The sequence below is a fragment of the Hirundo rustica genome, chromosome 3, assembly GCF_015227805.2.
Source record: "Hirundo rustica isolate bHirRus1 chromosome 3, bHirRus1.pri.v3, whole genome shotgun sequence".
NCBI lineage: Eukaryota > Metazoa > Chordata > Aves > Passeriformes > Hirundinidae > Hirundo > Hirundo rustica.
The window spans coordinates 2,041,323-2,053,341 of NC_053452.1; the positions used below are offsets into that span (position 1 = coordinate 2,041,323).

The following is a 12,019-nucleotide window of genomic DNA, read 5'->3' on the forward strand; positions in this document are numbered from 1 at the left end:
TGTACTCGGCACTGGTGAGGCCACACCTTGAGTATTGTGTCCAGTTCTGGGCCCCCCCAGTTTAGGAAAGACGTTGAGATGCTTGAGCGCATCCAGAGGAGGGCAACAAGGCTGGTGAAGGGCTTGGAGCACAAGCCGTATGAAGAACAACTGAGGGAGCTGGGGCTGTTTAGCCTGGAGAAAAGGAGACTCAGAGGTGACCTTATCACACTCTACAACTTCCTGAAGGGTGGCTGTGCTCAGCTGGGGGTTGGTCTCTTTCTTCAGGCAACAACAGACAGAACAAGAGGACACAGTCTCAAGCTGCAACAAGTGAGATACGGGCTGGATATTAGGAAAAAGTTTTTCACTGAAAGAGTGATAAAGTACTGGAATGGCTTGCCTGGGGAGGTGGTGGAGTCACCATCCCTAGAAGTGTTTAAAAAAAGACTGGATGTGGCACTTGGTGTCATGGTCTAGTTGAGGTATTAGAGATGGGTTGGACTCGATGATCTTGAAGGTCTCTTCCAACCTAAAAATTTTGTGATTCTGTGATTCTGTGATTAAAGCTGGATAACAGATGGAAATACTCCAGCAGTTCCCAACAGCCTTTCCATGGAAAACCAGGCTGTTTTCTAGGATTGTTTTTATTTTCCAGAATTCCAGGATCAGTTTTAGGTTAAAAGGATGACTTGGCTGTGTGATTATCATGAATTTTCAGTAGTTTTTCAGTCACTTATTACTGAATAATGAAATCCACAGCAAGCTGGTGAAGGTTCTACATTTTATTTTCAACTTCAGGTGTAAGACAAACTATTGATGTTAATTAACAAGGGGAGATCGACCTCCTTGTCTTGGGAATTTGGGGACTTGGAGCAAAGTTATTCTTGAACTTTTTGGATGACTTTCTATCGCTGGGGGTTTTGGGGTGTTATTAAAAAAATCTCTGGCAGTAGCTCTTGTATGTATAGATCTTGTTGCAGGTTGAAGTTTTCCTACAGAACCATGGGAACGAATTAATTCCTTTGGATTTAATTTTCCATGGATATCCTTTTGCAGCACTAGATGGCAACACTGGAGCAACGCTGGCAGCATTTTGGGCTTTCACACAACTTCCCAGCTGTGATCTTCCTGTGATGTCTGGTCCTTTAAATCAATTCTCCTGAAGGTGCCTGGGAATTTGTGTGAGCCAGCAAAGGAAGAGGGAAAGTGTTGTTTGTTAGCAAGGCAGATCTCACCAAAAGAGGAAGGCGCTCCATTTAATGAGGTGATTAAATTGAAGCCTCCTTTGTGCCATTTCTGGAACTATTGAGATCTTGGGAGGGAGAGTTCAGGGCTGTACTGTCCTTTAAAGATTTCACCCAAGTGCAGCTTTAGGGCAATGGCTGTGCAGGTGGGAAAATATTAACACTTTTACCCAAAATTGCTCTCAGGGCCCAACTCCCCTTGGAGAGAGGATTTTTAATGACAAAAGCTTGAAACTGATGATCTTTTCATGGACCAGATGGAGACTTTGTACAAAGTTTAGCAGGTTAGCAGGGAGATCCTCCCGTGAGTGCTGGGCTTCAATTTCCTGCTGTTTGACAGCCCTGAGAGGGGGTGGGTGTGCCTGGATCCAATCCTGCTCCCAGAATTAATCACTGCTTTATGCCTAAATGATTGTTCTGGTGTCAGGGAACCTTTGCACAACTCTGTCCCACAGGATGAAGGATGACAACCTAAATCATGCATACAAACAGCAAGGAATTATTTGTTTCAATTGATGCGGGTAATGATTAGCCTGAAAAGACTTGAATCAGAATTCTTTGCTGCACAGGATAGAGAGTTACAGCTTCTGTGGAGTGTTAAATCAATCATTCCAAAGCCAGCTTAACTACTAGGAAGTAGAAACTGATGGGTTGAATTGGAGATTCTTTGGCCAAGCTGATCACTAAAAGCAGGGGGAATCCCATTTCCCACATTCCTCACCGATAACACAGAGGATCCTGCTACAAATCTCCAGGGCTCAAGAAAAACAGCAAAAGCATATTATTCCACGAGCACCTCCATGAACAGTCCTGCTTGGAATTCGGTGCAGGGAGCACCTGTGTTCCAACACCTCTTCAAAAGATCAGCTCATGCTTGAGGTTTCCTATTGGACCATTGAGTATCTCTGTTTATCTTTCACTAAAATTAGCCTCAGGGAAAATGAAAAGCATGAAATAAAAAAGATTCACGCATTTTAGGCAAGCAGTGCCAGTTTGGGACCTGAAAAAATGCTGGGTTGAAATAAACACTCCTTTCTAGAGTATGGGCTATTTAAATAGCAAATGGGGAGAGAAGAGATGAAGAAGTTTGATACACACACGGTCAAGTCAAGTTCTCCAGCAGTTTCTTTGACTAATTAAATGATATTCACAAAGAATTTTAATTACCTGACAACCTCCCTTCTCTCCCATGGTATTCCTTCCCTTCTCTGTCCTGGGCCAGTTGAGCCAGCCCAGACTTGGAAGTGAAACTTTTACTTTTTGCAGCCAACCTGTTTAAAACACATTATAAACCCAAACGTTTCCTTGTCCCACCCCGACAATCAGCAAAAACAAGTGAGTTTGGAAACAAGTAGAATTTTATTCTATGCATATATTTGCAAGCCACAAGATTTGTCAGAAAAGTTGTCCCAAAAGGCAGAGAGAAGGAAGAGTTCAAGCAGAGATTGGGCTGTAATTAAAGGTGACAGAGAGGAACAAATGAAACGCAGCACATCCAAAAAGAGCATTAATACAAAACAAATGATTATCTGAAATGTTTCGGACCCAGTGTCCAAGTGGTTCTACCTATTTGTCAAAACGAAACTCAAACAAATGAAAATTTGCAAAGTTACAGGCTCTGACTGGAGGTGATGCTGCAATGATGGCTCGAAAATGAGCGAGTCTGTGCCTGTTGTGACAGCTAGAAGAATTAGAAAAGAAAGGCCTCATAAGATCAGGCTAGTTCTATTAAATTCATAGCTGGCCTGTCATCTCTTCTAAGTGTGGTTAAGCAATTTGCAAGATCCTATGCAGAAAGTCTTGGTACAAAAGGTTCCTTAACACAACCACCTATTCTTGGGTTGAAAAAGAAGTGCATCTGCGTAAACAATAAGATCTGTTCCATGAGAACCCATATAGGAAAAATATAAACAACCTGAATCTTAGCGGGTCACACAAACCACCTTCTGACCAAAAAATGGAGTGGTAAGAAAACTACCAGCCAATGGGTGTTGCACACGAGGTGTGTGAAAACTGTATAGAAGTGATGTGAATAAAGAATCGGCTTTTCCCACATGAATTAAATGGACTCTCGGCTGACTTATTACAACATCTGATGCCCGAGGCCATCGCGGAAAAGGAGGTGAACCCAGCCGAGACGGGACAGAGAGACGGAATCCACAGATTCGGGAACGACCTGCCCGCAGCGCAAGGAAATTCAAGCGGCGAATACACAAAGCAGAGAAAGGCTCCGGCTGCAGCTCCGGCACAAAATACACAAGACAACAACCGGGCGGGAGCGCACAGGGATAGAAACAAACACAGAAACAAGCACAGAAACGCAGAAACAAACTCAACTCCCGGGAAAGCACTGCCCAGGGGGGAGGGAGCATGGACCGGAAAATGCATGGCGGCCACTGAGCCGGGGGAAGACAGCGGGAGAGTCGCGGAATTCCGACCAGAACATGAAGATACGAGCCGCGGAATATGGACAAATGAAAAGCTGATCCGCGGAGCGGATACGCTCCAAAGTCCGCAGGCAGGGTCTCGTGCAGGGACCGGAACGCGGAGCCCGAGCGCTGTGCAGAGCGCTCCCGGCGGGACACGGCGCCTGTCCCGGGCGGTGCGGGGGGATCGCTCCCGGTGAGGAGGAGTTCGATCCTCCGGGAAGCCCCAGCCCCGCTCGGGTGAGTTTGACGCTCCGGGAACGCCCAGCCCCGCTCGGCTCGCGGCCCCACACGGAAGGCGCACGGAGCCGAGCACAGCTCCTGCTCCCGGCTCCTCCCCACACCGATGCTCCAAGGCCGCTCCCTCCCGGACCCCGCAGCGGCGGGCGCTGGGCGCCACGAGCGCTTTCTGCCTTTTGAACCTTTTCTCTGTTTGTTTGCGGTGTTTTCCACCTCTTACCTTTAGAGAGATTTTTTGTGTTGATTTCCCCGCCTCCCCGCTCCAGCACAGAGTGGGTTCTGATTACCTCTGTTCAATGAAACTTTACAATTGTGTTTGAATGCCTTGAAAACATGTTGATATAGGGCGTTTAAAATTTAATTTTGTTTTCTGACTGAATTCTAATTTTTTTACAGCTTCACGGTTGCTGGGGAGATAGAAAGGAGTAAATGCAGTGCCTTATTACCCGTCAAAGATTTCAACATAGTCTGATTTCTTTAACAAGAATGTTAACATATTTGCCAGATGAAATTACACAAAATACAGTCGCGAGAAGCTACTCAGCTGTTCAGCAGTCTGCCAAATCACAGGTTATTGTATTTTTTTTTTCAGTAATCCTGCACTCTTAATACATTTCTGTTTCTGTGAAATTTGCAGTTGCTGTGGGTTTTTCTCATAACTAAATTACTTTTAAGTTTAATATGTTTGTTGTGACTTTTATCCCTCCAGTATCCCATCATGCTGTTATTTCTCTTACAGATTTTTCGCCTTTTCCTGTTCTTTTTGTGTTAATAACAGTAGAATAAGCTACATGTTGTTGTATCTATAACTTTTCAAGGTGCTAATTTGCAGTTATGTTTAGTTAAGGTCTGAAAAGAGAATCAAAATAAGTGTATGCAAGTAAAGACAGTAGCTGGAATGCTACAAGAGAATTCATGTTCCTCACAAAAAGGGATACGGTAAGTTTTCAGGAATTTAGAGGAATTTACCAGTCACTAAAAATCCAAAATCTGTCTCCAAAGCCCATGACTGTTGGAGAAGAGCCCTGTTCTATTTCTCTAAAGACCACAGATCTTATTTTTCCAACAGAAACAAGCCACTTGTCCTTGCTCTGGCAACACTGAAATATTTAGATGGCAAGAAATATGTTCAAGCTAGGAATTTTATAAACCTTTTAGATACACTTTTATTCTTTCCCCCAAGTCTTGTAAGCTGAGGATTCACTTCCAAAACAGGTTTCCTATCAAATACAGCATATATAGGTTATAAAACCCCAAAGGTTTATAACCTTTATATAGCACAGGTTTCAGCATTTTTAACATAAATTCACTAATAGATTTGTCAAATTACCAGAATTGTGTGTATATATTATTAAACCCCATTTTCAGTTCACATATGACCTTTTCTTAAGAGTGTATTAGTTCTTCTATGTGGTGATTTATATATTTACAAAGATAATCAAAAGTTTTGTCTTATTAAGAGAAAAAATTGCATAGAATGAGAAAAACTTCTTAGGTAACTTTGTAATCTTTTAACTTGTAAATTAGCAGAGAAAGCACCGAGATAAGTCTTTGGGAATATATTTGGGAATATATTTGAAGTCTTAATGAAAGGATCAGATTACAAAAAGCCAAAGCGAGAGCATTATATGAGGAAGCTTTAAACTTAGTTGCAGTGTATTAAAAAAAACCCCAAAAAACAACACTCAACTAAATTATTTTTCACTGCAGTATGCCAAGTTTTTGGAGATAGAATTAAAATTGGGCTTTCATTTTAGACCAAGTAAAGCATAATATTAGACTATAATACTGCATAAACTAGTGAGATCCAAATGCCCACGGTGTTGCAAGAGACTATTTTCCCTCAGGCATTTGAAATTTAATGCTTCTTTAATATTCTCTGTTGGATATTGTTAGAATGGAATTTCAAATATTTCCTGCAATTTGAGTTAAAGATTACTGAATAATGCTGAGCAGCAAAAAAAATTTTTGAAGTGTACATCTAAAGCTGGCTTAGTACCTTAATGTCCTGTTGTTTCTTGCTTTAGCAAAATTAATTTCTTCAGTCTTCAACCACGAATTCGTGCACCACCTGGAGATGCAAACCCATAATTTAACTGTGGTTTATTTCTAGCTCCCTTGCCTAACACACACTGAGGCCAGACCCTGTGTGTCAGGCAGCTATAAAAGGAAAAGGCCATTTCAGAGCAATACTTTATATTCTCCCAAATCAGACAGTGAGCAACTTGAAAAACAGTATCTGTGTTATTGTAAATAAATTGGATTACAGTCCATGAAAAAAATGCACATGGACTATTAAAAGTATATGTATTTTATTATATAGATAAGAGTGACACCTTTCCAATAGGACTCAAAACTTTCAAAAGGCTTTTGTCCAATTAAGGTCCAATTTTTTCCCTATGCCTGTGTTAGTGCTTTGCCATGGCTACTATTTACAGGTAAGGGTAGATGGCAAATCGAGCAAAAAGGCATCATTGTATCATTCTAAAAGGAGACTAGAAAAGCTCAAACTGCAATCATGATTCCTGTTGCTTGATTACTTCATGGAGAAGCCTCCTTCATCCAAAGGTGCAGCACCTTTCCATCATTTGTGTCATGATATAAACAGTCAATTTCCCAACTTTTTTTTTTTTTTTTTTTCCCTGTGGCCGTTGTTCCCTTCTCATTCATACTGGGCACGTGACTACCCTGAGTTCAAATTAACTAATTCCTCAACACCATCCCAGCCTGACAGGACAACTCTAAATGACTTCATGACAGGCCCAAAAGTTTCTACCATCTTCTTCAAGCATGAGCCTGAGGACCATTCTCACAGGCTCCAACACAACCCTCACCAACACTGAACTGAAAAAAAACCAAAAAAAATCCCTATGCACGCCTGGTTTTGAGCAACAGGAAAGTCCAAGTTATGTAGCACTGGTATGGACAATAGAGTCCACACAGCTGGAATCAGGAGCCTCCAATTTTACACAGAGATGGGGTAGTTTAGGCCTACAGAGTATTTGTGTTTATGTGAGAAGAATGAATAAAGACAATTTTTTCTTCCTTTACTCAAGTATCTGTAGACACTGAATATGGTCAGTATTATAAGCATATATAAAAGCCACCCCCAGACTCTGCTGCTGCCTAAAAATCTGTTTGGATAAGGTTTCCAAAAGCAGGCCAGATACCAAAATGAATCTGTTGAACAGCAGAAAAACCTCCACACAGGAAACAAAGTGTTTAGTTGCCCCTTACACTTGTTACTGATAAATTCATATTTGAAAGTAACATTTCACATATGAATAATGCCATTAAGATAAAAAATTATGAGTATTTTCCGTCCATAAAGAATTATATTTTATACAATTAACTTCAAAAAATCAACACTGTAAGACATCATTCTCCTTCCAACAGTATTTCTAGGGTTATTTTCTTTGAAGCACTATTCAGTTCTTGGGGGAAAAAATGGAGAAAAATTTAGTCTGTATAGTGGCAGCTATTAAGAGTTTTGTTCTGTGAAAATAGAGAAATAAATTCACATGGATGTTGTAAAACAAGCTGAAATAGTTTAAGCAAACTATGTGACCATAATTCATAGAAATAAGCCTAATGAGAAAAACTCTTGTAATTATCCAAGAGATTTGGCATGGAAGAGCATTCATCAGTCATTCTGATGTGGAAAGGATGGATGAAGGAAGCAAATGTATTCACCCATCTGCACTGAGCCTAGAAAACGGAAAGTCATTGTTATGGTCGCTAAATTCTTGTTAAAAATGTATTACTTGATTATCAGGTTATAATGAACAAATGCGAAAGAAAGTCATACGAGAGAAAAAGCAAACATGGAAAATAAATGTTTTCCTTGACTAAGTTGTTTCACTTGACTAAGTGCTTACCTCATTTAAAAAACTCACAAGGAGATCAGCTTAATATTTACATCTAGTGGGGGGAATGGGTGCTGGTGTTCTGGCTGGGGCTTTTTAATGTTGCAATGAATTAACTTTAAGAGTTCAAGGTTTGCTTTGGTAGAACTTGAATTGTTACACAGGTCATCTCCTCTTCAGAATACCAACCTGCCTCTTCTCCTCCACACAGTGACATTAGTGAGTAGAAAACACACATTGGTGTCACAAAGTCTGTTCAGCCAAGAGATTTGTGTTAAGGTAGAAGAATTAAGCCAGTAATGCTACTCCTCATGCACCAGGAACACAACTCTTCTGGTTCACTTTGCAGTATTTCAGAGATCAACTTTGCTGAATTCACAGCAAATATGCCAAGGCCTTTGTGCCACATGTGTGTGCCCATTGTGGTTGTATTGTTTGTGGGTTGGTTTTGTTTGGCTTTGTTTCCAAACAGGGATTCTCAGTACCCTGGAATTTGTAACAATTGTGGGAAGAAAACCCTCCAAAAGTGGTGCTCAGGTGGTGGCTGAGGACAGATCCTGCAGGGTCCCTCAGCTCTGGGGGTGCCATTACGAAGCCACTGTGCCACCACCCCCTCTGGTCAGGGATGGAGCCCTGAACTCCTTTGGGCACCAGAGCACCCACCTCAGATCTGACCCTGCTCCCACACCAGAGGAGAGCTGAGCTCTCTGTGTCCCCTGCCAAACCTGCAATACCTCCTCCTGCTATTGACCCACTTGGGGAAAACAAATTAAAAGCAACTCTCCGCTCACAATTTTTACTAATATTTGACTCATGAACAGTTCCTAAAGATTACTAATAAACATTATATGCAAGCTGTAGATCATCTGTGTCTCCTCATGGGCAGCAGGCATGCAAGTACAGGATGTTACTGCATCCTAGCTACCTATTAAAAACATACTGAAGGTTGTAGAAATCAATTAATGATTAATTACCCAACTTTAATTAAAAAACCGACTAAGCTGTTAGGAAATTAAAAATAACCACTTCCATGGAAGGTAAAAGTTCTCCTTTAGAAAGAAAGTTTTCATCACAGCAAAAAGAAACTTTGGATAATAAATGGAATTTATAGATTAGTTTCTTCATGATATTTAATGTCCATGCAGTATTACATGACTGAAGCTTAGAAATGAACAGTGAAAAATTATGTTTGGGACATTAGCAGTAAGAATTAAAAACAAACAAACAAACAAACAAACAAAAACCAGCCAAAAAAACAAAAAAAACCCCCAAACAAACAAAGAAAAAACCCCTGTATTAATTCTTTTAAACTACAATTTTAATAGTTCTTGCTCAAATCTATATCTTCTTAAAAATCTATTACAGATTTCTCACATACTTTACAAAATAACTTTTGATACTCTTAAATCTATACCAGTATTTTTTTGTAGTGTTTTACCTTATTTCTGAAAAATCTCTTACTATTATTCCCTTGGACCAGAATGCAGAAGAGATTTACAAACTGTTTCAATTCTAGCATTTCTAGGTTTGAACCTGGCCATTGCATAGTTAATTTCTCTTACATAGCCTTGTGCATTTAAAATGTTAATTCTACCACACAGACTTAGCTACAAGAGACATGACTTGGTAACAACGATTGTAAGTAAATGCATAAGATAAAAATAACTTGTATTAGGCATAGAGAGGATGATAAAAAGAAAAATTCACAAATTATTGAAAATTAAGTGTAAAAACTTACCTAAAAATATTCATCAGTTTCTATAGATGGCAATGAAGTAAAAGAAAATCCCATCCAAAGTACAGTTAAAGAACACAGCCAGCTGTTAACAGAGAATAATTCATTTTAAAATATTAAAAAAAAAAAAATTTAAGAGATAATTCTGGCAGACTATCCTTCAAAATGACTAGTTGCCTTGCAAAAATAAGACTTAATCCCCAGGAAATGGAGATTAAAACATCTTAATACTTCAGTGTGTTGCTTAATTACCGATTCCCACGTGATTCTGTGTCTTTTGAGTGCAAAAATTGCAAAGTGTATTTGAAGAGTTAGCCAAGAGCCCAATCCATGTGCACACTAAATTTCCATTACTTCATTTGCACATAATGTTTCCATTTATGCAGCTTTTTGGCTTATAGTGCTACGCAAAAGACTCGTAAAAATGAAATATTGGGGAGCATCAAAGGATATTTTTAAAAAATTGCATTTAAATTTTGCTTGGAAAAAAACCATTAAAGCTTAACAAGTGGAAACAAACTTTAAGAAGGAAATGCTAGAACTGTTAAGTTTTGCTGACTTTAAAAATTACACCACAATCATAAAAGGCAACATTTTACAGTATCTTTAGTTAAATCAGCACAGATGACAATTGAGTCCGTCCTGGACTAATTATACTGGGATTGAAAACAAACTGGTAAACATATTCCTGACAAACCAAAAACAAATGCATGGCTTTGCATCAAAACAAATCACTTTCAACACAAAGTAACAAGACTTGTTGTTATCTCCAACAGCAAATAATTCCAGGAGCTTGGGCAAAAAAAGGACCAAGAATAAGAAGAGTCCTACCTACAGAAGAAAGTTTGAAAGTTTCAAGTTAAGGTCTTAAGGGAAATAAATTAAATCAATACAGTCTGCTATGCTGACACAGACAAATCCGTTTACATCCTGCTGACATTGATTTAGCCGAAAATTGATAAGAAATCAATTTACACTGAACCAATTATGGTCAGTGGAAATTACCTTACGTGGGTCCACATCAGGTCTTGTGTATATTTAAATCTTAATCTTAAATAGTGTTAATTAAGGCCGTACAATGTCCGGGTGCAGGAAAGGTTGAGTCACCAGGGTAAAGCATCTTAGGAATCTTAGGACATTGGAGAACTCTGTGTTAAACAAGTTCCCTCCTCCTTACCAAGCTTCCCTACACTTCACTGCAAGCCTGCCTGCAGCTATCTGGCTTTCAGACTCGTCCATGGAAAGGAACTTGGGTAGAGTCTTCACTTCTATTAAAGACTCCTATTATTAAGCGATATAAATCAGTGCAGCTCGACAATTGAAACAAACCCGGTGCGACTGTACCTCCTGCGCTCTGACACTGCTCAAAGGTTCCTTCAAAGCCACGGGACCTTCCGAGCTGTGGCATGAGCACGACTGGCAGCAAGGCTCGCTAAGACGAGAACACTTTGCATCACGAGCATCAGTATATTTATATCTTACATATTTACATTTTACACCCCCTGCCCTAAAGGAATAACTTCCCTTTTCATTCGCAGGACCGAAAAAGAAATTGCCTCAGGATACGTGCTCCTTAGATTGTTTTTTAAATATAGTATTAGCTGCTATAAGGACTAGAATAAGATTTAAAACTAATCCTGCAGAAAAATACCGGGACAAGTGAGATCTTCACTAAACACTTTACAGGGAATCCTGTCAGGATCTGAGGGGAAAGAAAAATCAATTGTGCTATCCAAGACTTTCTTTTACACCCTAAAAACACAGTCTATGAAGCTCTATTCTGCTGATGTATTTATGCCAGTACCAGCCTCCCTTACAGCCAGACCAAAGGAATTTACTTCACCCAACAAACAACCCGAAACACAAGTAAACGAGCAGCTTTATTTTTGTACATGCGACCGCCACTTTAGCCACGCGGCTCTACCAGAGGAATAGCACCGGCACGCTCTCCGCTTACCCTGAAAATAAAAAGGAAAGGAGCCAGAAACACGACGGCAGGATTTCATGAAGTATGGAACACTCCCAGGGCAAGGCGCTGGAGCAAAGCCGGGCAGGAGGGGAGCGTGAGGGGAACGTGAGGGGAGCGCGAGCGGAGCGCGAGGGGAGCGCGAGGGGAGCGCGAGCGGAGCGCGAGCGGAGCGCGAGCGGAGCGCGAGCGGAGCGCGAGCGGAAGGCTCTGCCCGGCCCGGGCTCGCAGCTCCGGGGGCGGGCGGCTCCGGGATGTCCTAGGGGGACAGGGGAGGGCAGGGCAGAGCCTGGCCGCGCACTCGCACCCACCGAGCGCTCCGGGTTCGCGGGGCATAAGCGGCGCCGCCGGCACCGGGGCCTGTCCCGCGCGTCGCCGCAGCAACCGCGCGTCGCCGTGGCAACCACGCGCGCCGCCCGCCCCCAAGCGCATGCGCCCCCCGCCCTCCGCATCCTCGCCGCTGAGCGCGCGTGCGCGGCCCGAGGGCCCCGCGCCTGCCGCAGCCCCCACCCCCCCAGCCCCGCGCCGCTCCTCAACGAATGGGGCGAGGGGGGTAGCGG

General features: G+C 41.7%; 1 protein-coding gene and 1 long non-coding RNA gene across 5 annotated transcripts in view; one reads left to right on the top strand and one right to left on the bottom strand.

The window, feature by feature from the left end:
* WDPCP (WD repeat containing planar cell polarity effector) overlaps positions 1–11,835 on the bottom strand; it is a 151,701-nt gene extending 139,866 nt beyond the window's left edge. For 2 of the 4 annotated variants that reach the window (XM_040060363.2, XM_040060357.2), the window contains exons 1-3: positions 11,771–11,835; positions 9,497–9,578; positions 5,892–5,963 (exon numbers count right to left, since the gene is read on the bottom strand). The gene's annotated coding sequence lies outside the window, so the exon portion shown is untranslated. Of the gene's footprint in view, positions 1–5,891; positions 5,964–9,496; positions 9,579–11,450; positions 11,573–11,770 lie in introns of those variants that run through there. The other 2 variants (XM_040060360.2, XM_040060361.2) reach the window with 2 other exon arrangements.
* Positions 3,791–10,368, top strand: LOC120751053 (uncharacterized). The gene is made up of 3 exons (XR_005700253.1): positions 3,791–3,892; positions 4,289–4,462; positions 10,270–10,368. It is a non-coding gene; the product is annotated as an uncharacterized LOC120751053 (long non-coding RNA).
* Positions 11,836–12,019: the final 184 nt, after the last annotated feature.